This window comes from Globicephala melas, unplaced genomic scaffold (genome assembly GCF_963455315.2).
Source record: "Globicephala melas unplaced genomic scaffold, mGloMel1.2 SCAFFOLD_182, whole genome shotgun sequence".
Classification (NCBI taxonomy): Eukaryota; Metazoa; Chordata; class Mammalia; order Artiodactyla; family Delphinidae; genus Globicephala; species Globicephala melas.
In genome coordinates, this window is record NW_027207354.1 from 185,324 (window position 1) to 204,908 (window position 19,585).

At 69.3% G+C, this 19,585-nt stretch overlaps 10 non-coding genes across 10 annotated transcripts; all 10 read left to right on the forward strand.

Annotated features, from left to right (window-relative positions):
- Positions 1–547: 547 nt before the first annotated feature.
- LOC132595395 (5S ribosomal RNA) lies at positions 548–666 on the forward strand. Its single transcript, XR_009561532.1, has one exon. It is a non-coding gene; the product is annotated as a 5S ribosomal RNA (ribosomal RNA).
- Positions 667–1,598: 932 nt separating this feature from the next.
- LOC132595396 (5S ribosomal RNA) lies at positions 1,599–1,717 on the forward strand. Its single transcript, XR_009561533.1, has one exon. It is a non-coding gene; the product is annotated as a 5S ribosomal RNA (ribosomal RNA).
- Positions 1,718–4,414: 2,697 nt separating this feature from the next.
- Positions 4,415–4,533, forward strand: LOC132595397 (5S ribosomal RNA). The gene has a single exon (XR_009561534.1). It is a non-coding gene; the product is annotated as a 5S ribosomal RNA (ribosomal RNA).
- Positions 4,534–5,465: 932 nt separating this feature from the next.
- LOC132595398 (5S ribosomal RNA) lies at positions 5,466–5,584 on the forward strand. The gene has a single exon (XR_009561535.1). It is a non-coding gene; the product is annotated as a 5S ribosomal RNA (ribosomal RNA).
- Positions 5,585–8,281: 2,697 nt separating this feature from the next.
- On the forward strand, positions 8,282–8,400 carry LOC132595399 (5S ribosomal RNA). Its single transcript, XR_009561536.1, has one exon. It is a non-coding gene; the product is annotated as a 5S ribosomal RNA (ribosomal RNA).
- Positions 8,401–9,332: 932 nt separating this feature from the next.
- On the forward strand, positions 9,333–9,451 carry LOC132595400 (5S ribosomal RNA). Its single transcript, XR_009561537.1, has one exon. It is a non-coding gene; the product is annotated as a 5S ribosomal RNA (ribosomal RNA).
- A 2,696-nt stretch (positions 9,452–12,147) lies between these two features.
- On the forward strand, positions 12,148–12,266 carry LOC132595401 (5S ribosomal RNA). Its single transcript, XR_009561538.1, has one exon. It is a non-coding gene; the product is annotated as a 5S ribosomal RNA (ribosomal RNA).
- A 932-nt stretch (positions 12,267–13,198) lies between these two features.
- LOC132595402 (5S ribosomal RNA) lies at positions 13,199–13,317 on the forward strand. The gene has a single exon (XR_009561539.1). It is a non-coding gene; the product is annotated as a 5S ribosomal RNA (ribosomal RNA).
- Positions 13,318–16,013: 2,696 nt separating this feature from the next.
- Positions 16,014–16,132, forward strand: LOC132595403 (5S ribosomal RNA). Its single transcript, XR_009561541.1, has one exon. It is a non-coding gene; the product is annotated as a 5S ribosomal RNA (ribosomal RNA).
- Positions 16,133–18,828: 2,696 nt separating this feature from the next.
- LOC132595404 (5S ribosomal RNA) lies at positions 18,829–18,947 on the forward strand. The gene has a single exon (XR_009561542.1). It is a non-coding gene; the product is annotated as a 5S ribosomal RNA (ribosomal RNA).
- Positions 18,948–19,585: the final 638 nt, after the last annotated feature.

Here is a 19,585-nt window from a genome sequence, read left to right on the forward strand (position 1 = left end):
GGCGTGTCACCGCGGCCGGGTGCGGGAGCGGGATCGAGGGCAGGGGCCGCTTCCCCGGGCCTGCCGGCCACCAGGGGCGGGGTCCTGAGCTCGGCGGGGGGTGTGGGGGCAAGGGTGGCCTTGCCGGGGCTGAGGGGCCGTGGCGACTCAATGGTGGCTCCCGGTGGCTTCGGGCCAGCTGCTGTCGGGCAGGAGGGCCGGCCCGGGCTGCGGCCGGGCTGCGCCTAGGGCCGCGTGGGCGGGCAGGGCCGATGCCCAAGGGACCGCGGGCCCCGGGCCCTGAAGCCTCCGGGGCCACGTCCCTGTGAGCGACGTGCGGGATCTTGGGCGGGGCGCCAAGCGCCGAAGGGTTTGCTGGGTCACGGCCGCCCTGGGCTGGGAGGTGGTCGCCAAACCCTCCGCCGCCGCCCGATACCCGAGACCTCCGTTGCCCCTGCCTGGGCGGGCGAGGGGGCCCTGCCGGGGCGGGCCGGCCGCCAGGCTGGCGTTAAGGCGCCAGCGCCAGCGAAACTGGGCCTCAAGAGGCCGCCCGCGGCCCCCCGCCCCCGTCTACGGCCATACCACCCTGAACGCGCCCGATCTCGTCTGATCTCGGAAGCTAAGCAGGGTCGGGCCTGGTTAGTACTTGGATGGGAGACCGCCTGGGAATACCGGGTGCTGTAGGCTTTTTGCCTCCCGCTCCGCCCGCCTTCTCCTTTACTCGCCCGCGGCGGGGGCCGCCGGCTCCGCCCCCGCCGGGCCCCGCTGCAGGCCCCACCTCCTCAGGCCCCTCCCACCACGGCGCGCGCCGGCGGGGTCGCTCCCCGCCGGCCCGGCCGGCCAGGCGGCCAGAAGGCGGCCCTGGAAGGCAGGCGCACCCCAGACGCTCCCGGGGTGGCTGGCCCGGACCCAGACTCCGCCGCGGGCCCAGTTGCCGTCCTTTCGGCCCGCGAGCCCCTCGACCTGCACCTGGCCGCCCCCACCGGCGCCCAGCCCCGGCGCCGCCACCTGTGTGCCGGTGTGTCCCTCCACAGCTCCCTCCGACAAAAGCCCCCCCCCACCCCGCCCCTCTGGCGTGTCACCGCGGCCGGGTGCGGGAGCGGGATCGAGGGCAGGGGCCGCTTCCCCGGGCCTGCCGGCCACCAGGGGCGGGGTCCTGAGCTCGGCGGGGTGTGTGGGGGCAAGGGTGGCCTTGCCGGGGCTGAGGGGCCGTGGCGACTCAATGGTGGCTCCCGGTGGCTTCGGGCCAGCTGCTGTCGGGCAGGAGGGCCGGCCCGGGCTGCGGCCGGGCTGCGCCTAGGGCCGCGTGGGCGGGCAGGGCCGATGCCCAAGGGACCGCGGGCCCCGGGCCCTGAAGCCTCCGGGGCCACGTCCCTGTGAGCGACGTGCGGGATCTTGGGCGGGGCGCCAAGCGCCGAAGGGTTTGCTGGGTCACGGCCGCCCTGGGCTGGGAGGTGGTCGCCAAACCCTCCGCCGCCGCCCGATACCCGAGACCTCCGTTGCCCCTGCCTGGGCGGGCGAGGGGGCCCTGCCGGGGCGGGCCGGCCGCCAGGCTGGCGTTAAGGCGCCAGCGCCAGCGAAACTGGGCCTCAAGAGGCCGCCCGCGGCCCCCCGCCCCCGTCTACGGCCATACCACCCTGAACGCGCCCGATCTCGTCTGATCTCGGAAGCTAAGCAGGGTCGGGCCTGGTTAGTACTTGGATGGGAGACCGCCTGGGAATACCGGGTGCTGTAGGCTTTTTGCCTCCCGCTCCGCCCGCCTTCTCCTTTACTCGCCCGCGGCGGGGGGGCCGCCGGCTCCGCCCCCGCCGAGCCCCGCTGCAGGCAGTAGTCAAGGTGGGTTTACCTGCCCGAGCAGGAAGCTTGGGCGATGGCAGAAGTGGGAAGAAACTCTTGAGCACAGGTTCTTGGGATCCACGGAGCAGCGCATGCACATGCGATGGGTGCCTACACAGCTGGCTTGCTTGTCTGTGGGGAAAGGCGAGATGGGTCAGGGCCTGGGTTCCTGAGGGGCTGAGAATCAAGGCAGGGATAGAAGAAAGGGGACAGGCCCACATCCCCTGAACCCACGCCGGCGCCCACTCACCTTTGTGGAAAATACGATTGAAAAGTGCCCGCAAGAATCTCTTCAGATGCCTCCAGAGTTGAGGGAAGAAGGGGAGGGGGGAGGCCGGGAGCAGGGTGAGCCCTGAAATCCAACCCTTGTCCCGGTCACACCCCAGCAGCCCTCCCACCTCAGCCCCTTCAAGACCCCAGGGCTCCCCCAACCGCGCTGCACAGATCCTGCCCTGACCATAGTCACCATGTTGATCCCCACGTTGAGCAAGATGAAGCTGACCGGGATCAGAAGAATTGAGTATCCTTGCTCCTGGCATTTCCTGGGGATGGGGCCAGTGAACGGCTCGGCTCGGTAGTAGTTTCGCTCACCCATGGCCGTTGGTCCCAGGACTGCCTGGGCCCTCTGCCCTCCAGTTTTAACTGGGAGCCAGACTGGGTCATAATGGGGCAGGTGGTGAGGTCACAGTGAGGGAGGGGGATGAAAAGGAGGGCCCAGAGTGGCATTCCCTGGTAACCAGGGTCAGGTAAGCTGAGCCTGGACAGTCAAACAGGGCCCGGTGGCCGGCATACATCCCCTCGAGCGGTCATTCATTCGCTCACCGCCCGCTGACTCACTTGTTCAAATGACACATTGCGTCTCTTGGCCCCTCTTGAGACTAGGAAGACCTTGGCCTCAGAGGCCTGCTGAAGGCCTGGCTGGAGTCCAGAGCCTCAGCCTTCTTCATGCCCTTCACTGGGCCTGGAGCTGGACCTGCCCAGATGTGGAACCTCCCAGTTTGGAAGCAACTTCTTGTATGAGGCTCTCTGTGGACAGGGACAGCTGAGACACAGAGGAGGTGCCCAGAGACCAGGGGTTTGGAGTCTGCAGCTGCAGATGTACTTAGTGCATGGTATAGGACCAGGAGGGGCCTGCTGGCAGAACTGTGGCCACTAAACCAAAGGGACCCTCAGGCCAAGAAGGGGACACTGGCTTCTTATTGCAGGAAGCCAAGCGCAGGGACCCAGGCTGGCAGAAGGAGTGGCGCTTCCAAGCCACAGACCACCAATGTTTCCTGGACTCTGGCGCTCTTTATTCCTCTCTCCATGCCCTGCCGCCCCCTGCCCCTGCCCCCACTTGCTGCTGGTAAGTTCATTTTCCCAGTCTGGCTCCCGTGCAGAGAGGGCCTGGAGGCCGAGGTGGAAGGTAGCAGCGAGTTGGCCCGCGCTTGGCCCTCCTGCGGTTGCCGCTTCAGCACCAGCCTGTCATACACCTGGTAGTTGGCATTGCCTCCCGGGTTCCGGCTGAGTGGCATGAAGGTGGGCGGGGGTGGAGGGTGCTCGGTAGCCTGGACGTCGGGCAGGAGGTGAGAGGGGCGGAGGAGCAGCGCTGAGCTGGGAGCCGGGGCCCGCTGGTCCGAGGCCTCGGCCAGTACCGTGAGGGAGGCGGAGGTGGCCACAGGGCGCCGCAAGGGCAGGATCTCAGCCCATTCGGCCGCCGGGTGCCGCACCTCGTGGGGATCGCGGGAGTAATCCAAGTGTCCCGTGGAGGGATGCAGGCTGCGGTTGGACTCGCTGTGAGCACAGCTGGGGAGGCTACGTCTGTGGGCCGGTGGGGTGTCGCGCTACCAGGCGTCGGGCCGGTAGACCCGAGGCACCAGAGCGGATGGAGGCTCAGAGCCCTCCAGACCCAGACTCCGCCATGGGCCCAGTTGCCGTCCTTTCGGCCCGCGAGCCCCTCGACCTGCACCTGGCCGCCCCCACCGGCGCCCAGCCCCGGCGCCGCCACCTGTGTGCCGGTGTGTCCCTCCACAGCTCCCTCCGACAAAAGCCCCACACCCACCCCGCCCCTCTGGCGTGTCACCGCGGCCGGGTGCGGGAGCGGGATCGAGGGCAGGGGCCGCTTCCCCGGGCCTGCCGGCCACCAGGGGCGGGGTCCTGAGCTCGGCGGGGGGTGTGGGGGCAAGGGTGGCCTTGCCGGGGCTGAGGGGCCGTGGCGACTCAATGGTGGCTCCCGGTGGCTTCGGGCCAGCTGCTGTCGGGCAGGAGGGCCGGCCCGGGCTGCGGCCGGGCTGCGCCTAGGGCCGCGTGGGCGGGCAGGGCCGATGCCCAAGGGACCGCGGGCCCCGGGCCCTGAAGCCTCCGGGGCCACGTCCCTGTGAGCGACGTGCGGGATCTTGGGCGGGGCGCCAAGCGCCGAAGGGTTTGCTGGGTCACGGCCGCCCTGGGCTGGGAGGTGGTCGCCAAACCCTCCGCCGCCGCCCGATACCCGAGACCTCCGTTGCCCCTGCCTGGGCGGGCGAGGGGGCCCTGCCGGGGCGGGCCGGCCGCCAGGCTGGCGTTAAGGCGCCAGCGCCAGCGAAACTGGGCCTCAAGAGGCCGCCCGCGGCCCCCCGCCCCCGTCTACGGCCATACCACCCTGAACGCGCCCGATCTCGTCTGATCTCGGAAGCTAAGCAGGGTCGGGCCTGGTTAGTACTTGGATGGGAGACCGCCTGGGAATACCGGGTGCTGTAGGCTTTTTGCCTCCCGCTCCGCCCGCCTTCTCCTTTACTCGCCCGCGGCGGGGGCCGCCGGCTCCGCCCCCGCCGGGCCCCGCTGCAGGCCCCACCTCCTCAGGCCCCTCCCACCACGGCGCGCGCCGGCGGGGTCGCTCCCCGCCGGCCCGGCCGGCCAGGCGGCCAGAAGGCGGCCCTGGAAGGCAGGCGCACCCCAGACGCTCCCGGGGTGGCTGGCCCGGACCCAGACTCCGCCGCGGGCCCAGTTGCCGTCCTTTCGGCCCGCGAGCCCCTCGACCTGCACCTGGCCGCCCCCACCGGCGCCCAGCCCCGGCGCCGCCACCTGTGTGCCGGTGTGTCCCTCCACAGCTCCCTCCGACAAAAGCCCCCCCCCACCCCGCCCCTCTGGCGTGTCACCGCGGCCGGGTGCGGGAGCGGGATCGAGGGCAGGGGCCGCTTCCCCGGGCCTGCCGGCCACCAGGGGCGGGGTCCTGAGCTCGGCGGGGGGTGTGGGGGCAAGGGTGGCCTTGCCGGGGCTGAGGGGCCGTGGCGACTCAATGGTGGCTCCCGGTGGCTTCGGGCCAGCTGCTGTCGGGCAGGAGGGCCGGCCCGGGCTGCGGCCGGGCTGCGCCTAGGGCCGCGTGGGCGGGCAGGGCCGATGCCCAAGGGACCGCGGGCCCCGGGCCCTGAAGCCTCCGGGGCCACGTCCCTGTGAGCGACGTGCGGGATCTTGGGCGGGGCGCCAAGCGCCGAAGGGTTTGCTGGGTCACGGCCGCCCTGGGCTGGGAGGTGGTCGCCAAACCCTCCGCCGCCGCCCGATACCCGAGACCTCCGTTGCCCCTGCCTGGGCGGGCGAGGGGGCCCTGCCGGGGCGGGCCGGCCGCCAGGCTGGCGTTAAGGCGCCAGCGCCAGCGAAACTGGGCCTCAAGAGGCCGCCCGCGGTCCCCCGCCCCCGTCTACGGCCATACCACCCTGAACGCGCCCGATCTCGTCTGATCTCGGAAGCTAAGCAGGGTCGGGCCTGGTTAGTACTTGGATGGGAGACCGCCTGGGAATACCGGGTGCTGTAGGCTTTTTGCCTCCCGCTCCGCCCGCCTTCTCCTTTACTCGCCCGCGGCGGGGGGGCCGCCGGCTCCGCCCCCGCCGAGCCCCGCTGCAGGCAGTAGTCAAGGTGGGTTTACCTGCCCGAGCAGGAAGCTTGGGCGATGGCAGAAGTGGGAAGAAACTCTTGAGCACAGGTTCTTGGGATCCACGGAGCAGCGCATGCACATGCGATGGGTGCCTACACAGCTGGCTTGCTTGTCTGTGGGGAAAGGCGAGATGGGTCAGGGCCTGGGTTCCTGAGGGGCTGAGAATCAAGGCAGGGATAGAAGAAAGGGGACAGGCCCACATCCCCTGAACCCACGCCGGCGCCCACTCACCTTTGTGGAAAATACGATTGAAAAGTGCCCGCAAGAATCTCTTCAGATGCCTCCAGAGTTGAGGGAAGAAGGGGAGGGGGGAGGCCGGGAGCAGGGTGAGCCCTGAAATCCAACCCTTGTCCCGGTCACACCCCAGCAGCCCTCCCACCTCAGCCCCTTCAAGACCCCAGGGCTCCCCCAACCGCGCTGCACAGATCCTGCCCTGACCATAGTCACCATGTTGATCCCCACGTTGAGCAAGATGAAGCTGACCGGGATCAGAAGAATTGAGTATCCTTGCTCCTGGCATTTCCTGGGGATGGGGCCAGTGAACGGCTCGGCTCGGTAGTAGTTTCGCTCACCCATGGCCGTTGGTCCCAGGACTGCCTGGGCCCTCTGCCCTCCAGTTTTAACTGGGAGCCAGACTGGGTCATAATGGGGCAGGTGGTGAGGTCACAGTGAGGGAGGGGGATGAAAAGGAGGGCCCAGAGTGGCATTCCCTGGTAACCAGGGTCAGGTAAGCTGAGCCTGGACAGTCAAACAGGGCCCGGTGGCCGGCATACATCCCCTCGAGCGGTCATTCATTCGCTCACCGCCCGCTGACTCACTTGTTCAAATGACACATTGCGTCTCTTGGCCCCTCTTGAGACTAGGAAGACCTTGGCCTCAGAGGCCTGCTGAAGGCCTGGCTGGAGTCCAGAGCCTCAGCCTTCTTCATGCCCTTCACTGGGCCTGGAGCTGGACCTGCCCAGATGTGGAACCTCCCAGTTTGGAAGCAACTTCTTGTATGAGGCTCTCTGTGGACAGGGACAGCTGAGACACAGAGGAGGTGCCCAGAGACCAGGGGTTTGGAGTCTGCAGCTGCAGATGTACTTAGTGCATGGTATAGGACCAGGAGGGGCCTGCTGGCAGAACTGTGGCCACTAAACCAAAGGGACCCTCAGGCCAAGAAGGGGACACTGGCTTCTTATTGCAGGAAGCCAAGCGCAGGGACCCAGGCTGGCAGAAGGAGTGGCGCTTCCAAGCCACAGACCACCAATGTTTCCTGGACTCTGGCGCTCTTTATTCCTCTCTCCATGCCCTGCCGCCCCCTGCCCCTGCCCCCACTTGCTGCTGGTAAGTTCATTTTCCCAGTCTGGCTCCCGTGCAGAGAGGGCCTGGAGGCCGAGGTGGAAGGTAGCAGCGAGTTGGCCTGCGCTTGGCCCTCCTGCGGTTGCCGCTTCAGCACCAGCCTGTCATACACCTGGTAGTTGGCATTGCCTCCCGGGTTCCGGCTGAGTGGCATGAAGGTGGGCGGGGGTGGAGGGTGCTCGGTAGCCTGGACGTCGGGCAGGAGGTGAGAGGGGCGGAGGAGCAGCGCTGAGCTGGGAGCCGGGGCCCGCTGGTCCGAGGCCTCGGCCAGTACCGTGAGGGAGGCGGAGGTGGCCACAGGGCGCCGCAAGGGCAGGATCTCAGCCCATTCGGCCGCCGGGTGCCGCACCTCGTGGGGATCGCGGGAGTAATCCAAGTGTCCCGTGGAGGGATGCAGGCTGCGGTTGGACTCGCTGTGAGCACAGCTGGGGAGGCTACGTCTGTGGGCCGGTGGGGTGTCGCGCTACCAGGCGTCGGGCCGGTAGACCCGAGGCACCAGAGCGGATGGAGGCTCAGAGCCCTCCAGACCCAGACTCCGCCATGGGCCCAGTTGCCGTCCTTTCGGCCCGCGAGCCCCTCGACCTGCACCTGGCCGCCCCCACCGGCGCCCAGCCCCGGCGCCGCCACCTGTGTGCCGGTGTGTCCCTCCACAGCTCCCTCCGACAAAAGCCCCACACCCACCCCGCCCCTCTGGCGTGTCAGCGCGGCCGGGTGCGGGAGCGGGATCGAGGGCAGGGGCCGCTTCCCCGGGCCTGCCGGCCACCAGGGGCGGGGTCCTGAGCTCGGCGGGGGGTGTGGGGGCAAGGGTGGCCTTGCCGGGGCTGAGGGGCCGTGGCGACTCAATGGTGGCTCCCGGTGGCTTCGGGCCAGCTGCTGTCGGGCAGGAGGGCCGGCCCGGGCTGCGGCCGGGCTGCGCCTAGGGCCGCGTGGGCGGGCAGGGCCGATGCCCAAGGGACCGCGGGCCCCGGGCCCTGAAGCCTCCGGGGCCACGTCCCTGTGAGCGACGTGCGGGATCTTGGGCGGGGCGCCAAGCGCCGAAGGGTTTGCTGGGTCACGGCCGCCCTGGGCTGGGAGGTGGTCGCCAAACCCTCCGCCGCCGCCCGATACCCGAGACCTCCGTTGCCCCTGCCTGGGCGGGCGAGGGGGCCCTGCCGGGGCGGGCCGGCCGCCAGGCTGGCGTTAAGGCGCCAGCGCCAGCGAAACTGGGCCTCAAGAGGCCGCCCGCGGCCCCCCGCCCCCGTCTACGGCCATACCACCCTGAACGCGCCCGATCTCGTCTGATCTCGGAAGCTAAGCAGGGTCGGGCCTGGTTAGTACTTGGATGGGAGACCGCCTGGGAATACCGGGTGCTGTAGGCTTTTTGCCTCCCGCTCCGCCCGCCTTCTCCTTTACTCGCCCGCGGCGGGGGCCGCCGGCTCCGCCCCCGCCGGGCCCCGCTGCAGGCCCCACCTCCTCAGGCCCCTCCCACCACGGCGCGCGCCGGCGGGGTCGCTCCCCGCCGGCCCGGCCGGCCAGGCGGCCAGAAGGCGGCCCTGGAAGGCAGGCGCACCCCAGACGCTCCCGGGGTGGCTGGCCCGGACCCAGACTCCGCCGCGGGCCCAGTTGCCGTCCTTTCGGCCCGCGAGCCCCTCGACCTGCACCTGGCCGCCCCCACCGGCGCCCAGCCCCGGCGCCGCCACCTGTGTGCCGGTGTGTCCCTCCACAGCTCCCTCCGACAAAAGCCCCCCCCCACCCCGCCCCTCTGGCGTGTCACCGCGGCCGGGTGCGGGAGCGGGATCGAGGGCAGGGGCCGCTTCCCCGGGCCTGCCGGCCACCAGGGGCGGGGTCCTGAGCTCGGCGGGGGGTGTGGGGGCAAGGGTGGCCTTGCCGGGGCTGAGGGGCCGTGGCGACTCAATGGTGGCTCCCGGTGGCTTCGGGCCAGCTGCTGTCGGGCAGGAGGGCCGGCCCGGGCTGCGGCCGGGCTGCGCCTAGGGCCGCGTGGGCGGGCAGGGCCGATGCCCAAGGGACCGCGGGCCCCGGGCCCTGAAGCCTCCGGGGCCACGTCCCTGTGAGCGACGTGCGGGATCTTGGGCGGGGCGCCAAGCGCCGAAGGGTTTGCTGGGTCACGGCCGCCCTGGGCTGGGAGGTGGTCGCCAAACCCTCCGCCGCCGCCCGATACCCGAGACCTCCGTTGCCCCTGCCTGGGCGGGCGAGGGGGCCCTGCCGGGGCGGGCCGGCCGCCAGGCTGGCGTTAAGGCGCCAGCGCCAGCGAAACTGGGCCTCAAGAGGCCGCCCGCGGTCCCCCGCCCCCGTCTACGGCCATACCACCCTGAACGCGCCCGATCTCGTCTGATCTCGGAAGCTAAGCAGGGTCGGGCCTGGTTAGTACTTGGATGGGAGACCGCCTGGGAATACCGGGTGCTGTAGGCTTTTTGCCTCCCGCTCCGCCCGCCTTCTCCTTTACTCGCCCGCGGCGGGGGGGCCGCCGGCTCCGCCCCCGCCGAGCCCCGCTGCAGGCAGTAGTCAAGGTGGGTTTACCTGCCCGAGCAGGAAGCTTGGGCGATGGCAGAAGTGGGAAGAAACTCTTGAGCACAGGTTCTTGGGATCCACGGAGCAGCGCATGCACATGCGATGGGTGCCTACACAGCTGGCTTGCTTGTCTGTGGGGAAAGGCGAGATGGGTCAGGGCCTGGGTTCCTGAGGGGCTGAGAATCAAGGCAGGGATAGAAGAAAGGGGACAGGCCCACATCCCCTGAACCCACGCCGGCGCCCACTCACCTTTGTGGAAAATACGATTGAAAAGTGCCCGCAAGAATCTCTTCAGATGCCTCCAGAGTTGAGGGAAGAAGGGGAGGGGGGAGGCCGGGAGCAGGGTGAGCCCTGAAATCCAACCCTTGTCCCGGTCACACCCCAGCAGCCCTCCCACCTCAGCCCCTTCAAGACCCCAGGGCTCCCCCAACCGCGCTGCACAGATCCTGCCCTGACCATAGTCACCATGTTGATCCCCACGTTGAGCAAGATGAAGCTGACCGGGATCAGAAGAATTGAGTATCCTTGCTCCTGGCATTTCCTGGGGATGGGGCCAGTGAACGGCTCGGCTCGGTAGTAGTTTCGCTCACCCATGGCCGTTGGTCCCAGGACTGCCTGGGCCCTCTGCCCTCCAGTTTTAACTGGGAGCCAGACTGGGTCATAATGGGGCAGGTGGTGAGGTCACAGTGAGGGAGGGGGATGAAAAGGAGGGCCCAGAGTGGCATTCCCTGGTAACCAGGGTCAGGTAAGCTGAGCCTGGACAGTCAAACAGGGCCCGGTGGCCGGCATACATCCCCTCGAGCGGTCATTCATTCGCTCACCGCCCGCTGACTCACTTGTTCAAATGACACATTGCGTCTCTTGGCCCCTCTTGAGACTAGGAAGACCTTGGCCTCAGAGGCCTGCTGAAGGCCTGGCTGGAGTCCAGAGCCTCAGCCTTCTTCATGCCCTTCACTGGGCCTGGAGCTGGACCTGCCCAGATGTGGAACCTCCCAGTTTGGAAGCAACTTCTTGTATGAGGCTCTCTGTGGACAGGGACAGCTGAGACACAGAGGAGGTGCCCAGAGACCAGGGGTTTGGAGTCTGCAGCTGCAGATGTACTTAGTGCATGGTATAGGACCAGGAGGGGCCTGCTGGCAGAACTGTGGCCACTAAACCAAAGGGACCCTCAGGCCAAGAAGGGGACACTGGCTTCTTATTGCAGGAAGCCAAGCGCAGGGACCCAGGCTGGCAGAAGGAGTGGCGCTTCCAAGCCACAGACCACCAATGTTTCCTGGACTCTGGCGCTCTTTATTCCTCTCTCCATGCCCTGCCGCCCCCTGCCCCTGCCCCCACTTGCTGCTGGTAAGTTCACTTTCCCAGTCTGGCTCCCGTGCAGAGAGGGCCTGGAGGCCGAGGTGGAAGGTAGCAGCGAGTTGGCCCGTGCTTGGCCCTCCTGCGGTTGCCGCTTCAGCACCAGACTGTCATACACCTGGTAGTTGGCATTGCCTCCCGGGTTCCGGCTGAGTGGCATGAAGGTGGGCGGGGGTGGAGGGTGCTCGGTAGCCTGGACGTCGGGCAGGAGGTGAGAGGGGCGGAGGAGCAGCGCTGAGCTGGGAGCCGGGGCCCGCTGGTCCGAGGCCTCGGCCAGTACCGTGAGGGAGGCGGAGGTGGCCACAGGGCGCCGCAAGGGCAGGATCTCAGCCCATTCGGCCGCCGGGTGCCGCACCTCGTGGGGATCGCGGGAGTAATCCAAGTGTCCCGTGGAGGGATGCAGGCTGCGGTTGGACTCGCTGTGAGCACAGCTGGGGAGGCTACGTCTGTGGGCCGGTGGGGTGTCGCGCTACCAGGCGTCGGGCCGGTAGACCCGAGGCACCAGAGCGGATGGAGGCTCAGAGCCCTCCAGACCCAGACTCCGCCATGGGCCCAGTTGCCGTCCTTTCGGCCCGCGAGCCCCTCGACCTGCACCTGGCCGCCCCCACCGGCGCCCAGCCCCGGCGCCGCCACCTGTGTGCCGGTGTGTCCCTCCACAGCTCCCTCTGACAAAAGCCCCCCCCCACCCCGCCCCTCTGGCGTGTCACCGCGGCCGGGTGCGGGAGCGGGATCGAGGGCAGGGGCCGCTTCCCCGGGCCTGCCGGCCACCAGGGGCGGGGTCCTGAGCTCGGCGGGGGGTGTGGGGGCAAGGGTGGCCTTGCCGGGGCTGAGGGGCCGTGGCGACTCAATGGTGGCTCCCGGTGGCTTCGGGCCAGCTGCTGTCGGGCAGGAGGGCCGGCCCGGGCTGCGGCCGGGCTGCGCCTAGGGCCGCGTGGGCGGGCAGGGCCGATGCCCAAGGGACCGCGGGCCCCGGGCCCTGAAGCCTCCGGGGCCACGTCCCTGTGAGCGACGTGCGGGATCTTGGGCGGGGCGCCAAGCGCCGAAGGGTTTGCTGGGTCACGGCCGCCCTGGGCTGGGAGGTGGTCGCCAAACCCTCCGCCGCCGCCCGATACCCGAGACCTCCGTTGCCCCTGCCTGGGCGGGCGAGGGGGCCCTGCCGGGGCGGGCCGGCCGCCAGGCTGGCGTTAAGGCGCCAGCGCCAGCGAAACTGGGCCTCAAGAGGCCGCCCGCGGCCCCCCGCCCCCGTCTACGGCCATACCACCCTGAACGCGCCCGATCTCGTCTGATCTCGGAAGCTAAGCAGGGTCGGGCCTGGTTAGTACTTGGATGGGAGACCGCCTGGGAATACCGGGTGCTGTAGGCTTTTTGCCTCCCGCTCCGCCCGCCTTCTCCTTTACTCGCCCGCGGCGGGGGCCGCCGGCTCCGCCCCCGCCGGGCCCCGCTGCAGGCCCCACCTCCTCAGGCCCCTCCCACCACGGCGCGCGCCGGCGGGGTCGCTCCCCGCCGGCCCGGCCGGCCAGGCGGCCAGAAGGCGGCCCTGGAAGGCAGGCGCACCCCAGACGCTCCCGGGGTGGCTGGCCCGGACCCAGACTCCGCCGCGGGCCCAGTTGCCGTCCTTTCGGCCCGCGAGCCCCTCGACCTGCACCTGGCCGCCCCCACCGGCGCCCAGCCCCGGCGCCGCCACCTGTGTGCCGGTGTGTCCCTCCACAGCTCCCTCCGACAAAAGCCCCCCCCCACCCCGCCCCTCTGGCGTGTCACCGCGGCCGGGTGCGGGAGCGGGATCGAGGGCAGGGGCCGCTTCCCCGGGCCTGCCGGCCACCAGGGGCGGGGTCCTGAGCTCGGCGGGGGGTGTGGGGGCAAGGGTGGCCTTGCCGGGGCTGAGGGGCCGTGGCGACTCAATGGTGGCTCCCGGTGGCTTCGGGCCAGCTGCTGTCGGGCAGGAGGGCCGGCCCGGGCTGCGGCCGGGCTGCGCCTAGGGCCGCGTGGGCGGGCAGGGCCGATGCCCAAGGGACCGCGGGCCCCGGGCCCTGAAGCCTCCGGGGCCACGTCCCTGTGAGCGACGTGCGGGATCTTGGGCGGGGCGCCAAGCGCCGAAGGGTTTGCTGGGTCACGGCCGCCCTGGGCTGGGAGGTGGTCGCCAAACCCTCCGCCGCCGCCCGATACCCGAGACCTCCGTTGCCCCTGCCTGGGCGGGCGAGGGGGCCCTGCCGGGGCGGGCCGGCCGCCAGGCTGGCGTTAAGGCGCCAGCGCCAGCGAAACTGGGCCTCAAGAGGCCGCCCGCGGTCCCCCGCCCCCGTCTACGGCCATACCACCCTGAACGCGCCCGATCTCGTCTGATCTCGGAAGCTAAGCAGGGTCGGGCCTGGTTAGTACTTGGATGGGAGACCGCCTGGGAATACCGGGTGCTGTAGGCTTTTTGCCTCCCGCTCCGCCCGCCTTCTCCTTTACTCGCCCGCGGCGGGGGGGCCGCCGGCTCCGCCCCCGCCGAGCCCCGCTGCAGGCAGTAGTCAAGGTGGGTTTACCTGCCCGAGCAGGAAGCTTGGGCGATGGCAGAAGTGGGAAGAAACTCTTGAGCACAGGTTCTTGGGATCCACGGAGCAGCGCATGCACATGCGATGGGTGCCTACACAGCTGGCTTGCTTGTCTGTGGGGAAAGGCGAGATGGGTCAGGGCCTGGGTTCCTGAGGGGCTGAGAATCAAGGCAGGGATAGAAGAAAGGGGACAGGCCCACATCCCCTGAACCCACGCCGGCGCCCACTCACCTTTGTGGAAAATACGATTGAAAAGTGCCCGCAAGAATCTCTTCAGATGCCTCCAGAGTTGAGGGAAGAAGGGGAGGGGGGAGGCCGGGAGCAGGGTGAGCCCTGAAATCCAACCCTTGTCCCGGTCACACCCCAGCAGCCCTCCCACCTCAGCCCCTTCAAGACCCCAGGGCTCCCCCAACCGCGCTGCACAGATCCTGCCCTGACCATAGTCACCATGTTGATCCCCACGTTGAGCAAGATGAAGCTGACCGGGATCAGAAGAATTGAGTATCCTTGCTCCTGGCATTTCCTGGGGATGGGGCCAGTGAACGGCTCGGCTCGGTAGTAGTTTCGCTCACCCATGGCCGTTGGTCCCAGGACTGCCTGGGCCCTCTGCCCTCCAGTTTTAACTGGGAGCCAGACTGGGTCATAATGGGGCAGGTGGTGAGGTCACAGTGAGGGAGGGGGATGAAAAGGAGGGCCCAGAGTGGCATTCCCTGGTAACCAGGGTCAGGTAAGCTGAGCCTGGACAGTCAAACAGGGCCCGGTGGCCGGCATACATCCCCTCGAGCGGTCATTCATTCGCTCACCGCCCGCTGACTCACTTGTTCAAATGACACATTGCGTCTCTTGGCCCCTCTTGAGACTAGGAAGACCTTGGCCTCAGAGGCCTGCTGAAGGCCTGGCTGGAGTCCAGAGCCTCAGCCTTCTTCATGCCCTTCACTGGGCCTGGAGCTGGACCTGCCCAGATGTGGAACCTCCCAGTTTGGAAGCAACTTCTTGTATGAGGCTCTCTGTGGACAGGGACAGCTGAGACACAGAGGAGGTGCCCAGAGACCAGGGGTTTGGAGTCTGCAGCTGCAGATGTACTTAGTGCATGGTATAGGACCAGGAGGGGCCTGCTGGCAGAACTGTGGCCACTAAACCAAAGGGACCCTCAGGCCAAGAAGGGGACACTGGCTTCTTATTGCAGGAAGCCAAGCGCAGGGACCCAGGCTGGCAGAAGGAGTGGCGCTTCCAAGCCACAGACCACCAATGTTTCCTGGACTCTGGCGCTCTTTATTCCTCTCTCCATGCCCTGCCGCCCCCTGCCCCTGCCCCCACTTGCTGCTGGTAAGTTCACTTTCCCAGTCTGGCTCCCGTGCAGAGAGGGCCTGGAGGCCGAGGTGGAAGGTAGCAGCGAGTTGGCCCGCGCTTGGCCCTCCTGCGGTTGCCGCTTCAGCACCAGACTGTCATACACCTGGTAGTTGGCATTGCCTCCCGGGTTCCGGCTGAGTGGCATGAAGGTGGGCGGGGGTGGAGGGTGCTCGGTAGCCTGGACGTCGGGCAGGAGGTGAGAGGGGCGGAGGAGCAGCGCTGAGCTGGGAGCCGGGGCCCGCTGGTCCGAGGCCTCGGCCAGTACCGTGAGGGAGGCGGAGGTGGCCACAGGGCGCCGCAAGGGCAGGATCTCAGCCCATTCGGCCGCCGGGTGCCGCACCTCGTGGGGATCGCGGGAGTAATCCAAGTGTCCCGTGGAGGGATGCAGGCTGCGGTTGGACTCGCTGTGAGCACAGCTGGGGAGGCTACGTCTGTGGGCCGGTGGGGTGTCGCGCTACCAGGCGTCGGGCCGGTAGACCCGAGGCACCAGAGCGGATGGAGGCTCAGAGCCCTCCAGACCCAGACTCCGCCATGGGCCCAGTTGCCGTCCTTTCGGCCCGCGAGCCCCTCGACCTGCACCTGGCCGCCCCCACCGGCGCCCAGCCCCGGCGCCGCCACCTGTGTGCCGGTGTGTCCCTCCACAGCTCCCTCTGACAAAAGCCCCCCCCCACCCCGCCCCTCTGGCGTGTCACCGCGGCCGGGTGCGGGAGCGGGATCGAGGGCAGGGGCCGCTTCCCCGGGCCTGCCGGCCACCAGGGGCGGGGTCCTGAGCTCGGCGGGGGGTGTGGGGGCAAGGGTGGCCTTGCCGGGGCTGAGGGGCCGTGGCGACTCAATGGTGGCTCCCGGTGGCTTCGGGCCAGCTGCTGTCGGGCAGGAGGGCCGGCCCGGGCTGCGGCCGGGCTGCGCCTAGGGCCGCGTGGGCGGGCAGGGCCGATGCCCAAGGGACCGCGGGCCCCGGGCCCTGAAGCCTCCGGGGCCACGTCCCTGTGAGCGACGTGCGGGATCTTGGGCGGGGCGCCAAGCGCCGAAGGGTTTGCTGGGTCACGGCCGCCCTGGGCTGGGAGGTGGTCGCCAAACCCTCCGCCGCCGCCCGATACCCGAGACCTCCGTTGCCCCTGCCTGGGCGGGCGAGGGGGCCCTGCCGGGGCGGGCCGGCCGCCAGGCTGGCGTTAAGGCGCCAGCGCCAGCGAAACTGGGCCTCAAGAGGCCGCCCGCGGCCCCCCGCCCCCGTCTACGGCCATACCACCCTGAACGCGCCCGATCTCGTCTGATCTCGGAAGCTAAGCAGGGTCGGGCCTGGTTAGTACTTGGATGGGAGACCGCCTGGGAATACCGGGTGCTGTAGGCTTTTTGCCTCCCGCTCCGCCCGCCTTCTCCTTTACTCGCCCGCGGCGGGGGGGCCGCCGGCTCCGCCCCCGCCGAGCCCCGCTGCAGGCAGTAGTCAAGGTGGGTTTACCTGCCCGAGCAGGAAGCTTGGGCGATGGCAGAAGTGGGAAGAAACTCTTGAGCACAGGTTCTTGGGATCCACGGAGCAGCGCATGCACATGCGATGGGTGCCTACACAGCTGGCTTGCTTGTCTGTGGGGAAAGGCGAGATGGGTCAGGGCCTGGGTTCCTGAGGGGCTGAGAATCAAGGCAGGGATAGAAGAAAGGGGACAGGCCCACATCCCCTGAACCCACGCCGGCGCCCACTCACCTTTGTGGAAAATACGATTGAAAAGTGCCCGCAAGAATCTCTTCAGATGCCTCCAGAGTTGAGGGAAGAAGGGGAGGGGGGAGGCCGGGAGCAGGGTGAGCCCTGAAATCCAACCCTTGTCCCGGTCACACCCCAGCAGCCCTCCCACCTCAGCCCCTTCAAGACCCCAGGGCTCCCCCAACCGCGCTGCACAGATCCTGCCCTGACCATAGTCACCATGTTGATCCCCACGTTGAGCAAGATGAAGCTGACCGGGATCAGAAGAATTGAGTATCCTTGCTCCTGGCATTTCCTGGGGATGGGGCCAGTGAACGGCTCGGCTCGGTAGTAGTTTCGCTCACCCATGGCCGTTGGTCCCAGGACTGCCTGGGCCCTCTGCCCTCCAGTTTTAACTGGGAGCCAGACTGGGTCATAATGGGGCAGGTGGTGAGGTCACAGTGAGGGAGGGGGATGAAAAGGAGGGCCCAGAGTGGCATTCCCTGGTAACCAGGGTCAGGTAAGCTGAGCCTGGACAGTCAAACAGGGCCCGGTGGCCGGCATACATCCCCTCGAGCGGTCATTCATTCGCTCACCGCCCGCTGACTCACTTGTTCAAATGACACATTGCGTCTCTTGGCCCCTCTTGAGACTAGGAAGACCTTGGCCTCAGAGGCCTGCTGAAGGCCTGGCTGGAGTCCAGAGCCTCAGCCTTCTTCATGCCCTTCACTGGGCCTGGAGCTGGACCTGCCCAGATGTGGAACCTCCCAGTTTGGAAGCAACTTCTTGTATGAGGCTCTCTGTGGACAGGGACAGCTGAGACACAGAGGAGGTGCCCAGAGACCAGGGGTTTGGAGTCTGCAGCTGCAGATGTACTTAGTGCATGGTATAGGACCAGGAGGGGCCTGCTGGCAGAACTGTGGCCACTAAACCAAAGGGACCCTCAGGCCAAGAAGGGGACACTGGCTTCTTATTGCAGGAAGCCAAGCGCAGGGACCCAGGCTGGCAGAAGGAGTGGCGCTTCCAAGCCACAGACCACCAATGTTTCCTGGACTCTGGCGCTCTTTATTCCTCTCTCCATGCCCTGCCGCCCCCTGCCCCTGCCCCCACTTGCTGCTGGTAAGTTCACTTTCCCAGTCTGGCTCCCGTGCAGAGAGGGCCTGGAGGCCGAGGTGGAAGGTAGCAGCGAGTTGGCCCGCGCTTGGCCCTCCTGCGGTTGCCGCTTCAGCACCAGACTGTCATACACCTGGTAGTTGGCATTGCCTCCCGGGTTCCGGCTGAGTGGCATGAAGGTGGGCGGGGGTGGAGGGTGCTCGGTAGCCTGGACGTCGGGCAGGAGGTGAGAGGGGCGGAGGAGCAGCGCTGAGCTGGGAGCCGGGGCCCGCTGGTCCGAGGCCTCGGCCAGTACCGTGAGGGAGGCGGAGGTGGCCACAGGGCGCCGCAAGGGCAGGATCTCAGCCCATTCGGCCGCCGGGTGCCGCACCTCGTGGGGATCGCGGGAGTAATCCAAGTGTCCCGTGGAGGGATGCAGGCTGCGGTTGGACTCGCTGTGAGCACAGCTGGGGAGGCTACGTCTGTGGGCCGGTGGGGTGTCGCGCTACCAGGCGTCGGGCCGGTAGACCCGAGGCACCAGAGCGGATGGAGGCTCAGAGCCCTCCAGACCCAGACTCCGCCATGGGCCCAGTTGCCGTCCTTTCGGCCCGCGAGCCCCTCGACCTGCACCTGGCCGCCCCCACCGGCGCCCAGCCCCGGCGCCGCCACCTGTGTGCCGGTGTGTCCCTCCACAGCTCCCTCTGACAAAAGCCCCCCCCCACCCCGCCCCTCTGGCGTGTCACCGCGGCCGGGTGCGGGAGCGGGATCGAGGGCAGGGGCCGCTTCCCCGGGCCTGCCGGCCACCAGGGGCGGGGTCCTGAGCTCGGCGGGGGGTGTGGGGGCAAGGGTGGCCTTGCCGGGGCTGAGGGGCCGTGGCGACTCAATGGTGGCTCCCGGTGGCTTCGGGCCAGCTGCTGTCGGGCAGGAGGGCCGGCCCGGGCTGCGGCCGGGCTGCGCCTAGGGCCGCGTGGGCGGGCAGGGCCGATGCCCAAGGGACCGCGGGCCCCGGGCCCTGAAGCCTCCGGGGCCACGTCCCTGTGAGCGACGTGCGGGATCTTGGGCGGGGCGCCAAGCGCCGAAGGGTTTGCTGGGTCACGGCCGCCCTGGGCTGGGAGGTGGTCGCCAAACCCTCCGCCGCCGCCCGATACCCGAGACCTCCGTTGCCCCTGCCTGGGCGGGCGAGGGGGCCCTGCCGGGGCGGGCCGGCCGCCAGGCTGGCGTTAAGGCGCCAGCGCCAGCGAAACTGGGCCTCAAGAGGCCGCCCGCGGCCCCCCGCCCCCGTCTACGGCCATACCACCCTGAACGCGCCCGATCTCGTCTGATCTCGGAAGCTAAGCAGGGTCGGGCCTGGTTAGTACTTGGATGGGAGACCGCCTGGGAATACCGGGTGCTGTAGGCTTTTTGCCTCCCGCTCCGCCCGCCTTCTCCTTTACTCGCCCGCGGCGGGGGCCGCCGGCTCCGCCCCCGCCGGGCCCCGCTGCAGGCCCCACCTCCTCAGGCCCCTCCCACCACGGCGCGCGCCGGCGGGGTCGCTCCCCGCCGGCCCGGCCGGCCAGGCGGCCAGAAGGCGGCCCTGGAAGGCAGGCGCACCCCAGACGCTCCCGGGGTGGCTGGCCCGGACCCAGACTCCGCCGCGGGCCCAGTTGCCGTCCTTTCGGCCCGCGAGCCCCTCGACCTGCACCTGGCCGCCCCCACCGGCGCCCAGCCCCGGCGCCGCCACCTGTGTGCCGGTGTGTCCCTCCACAGCTCCCTCCGACAAAAGCCCCCCCCCACCCCGCCCCTCTGGCGTGTCACCGCGGCCGGGTGCGGGAGCGGGATCGAGGGCAGGGGCCGCTTCCCCGGGCCTGCCGGCCACCAGGGGCGGGGTCCTGAGCTCGGCGGGGGGTGTGGGGGCAAGGGTGGCCTTGCCGGGGCTGAGGGGCCGTGGCGACTCAATGGTGGCTCCCGGTGGCTTCGGGCCAGCTGCTGTCGGGCAGGAGGGCCGGCCCGGGCTGCGGCCGGGCTGCGCCTAGGGCCGCGTGGGCGGGCAGGGCCGAT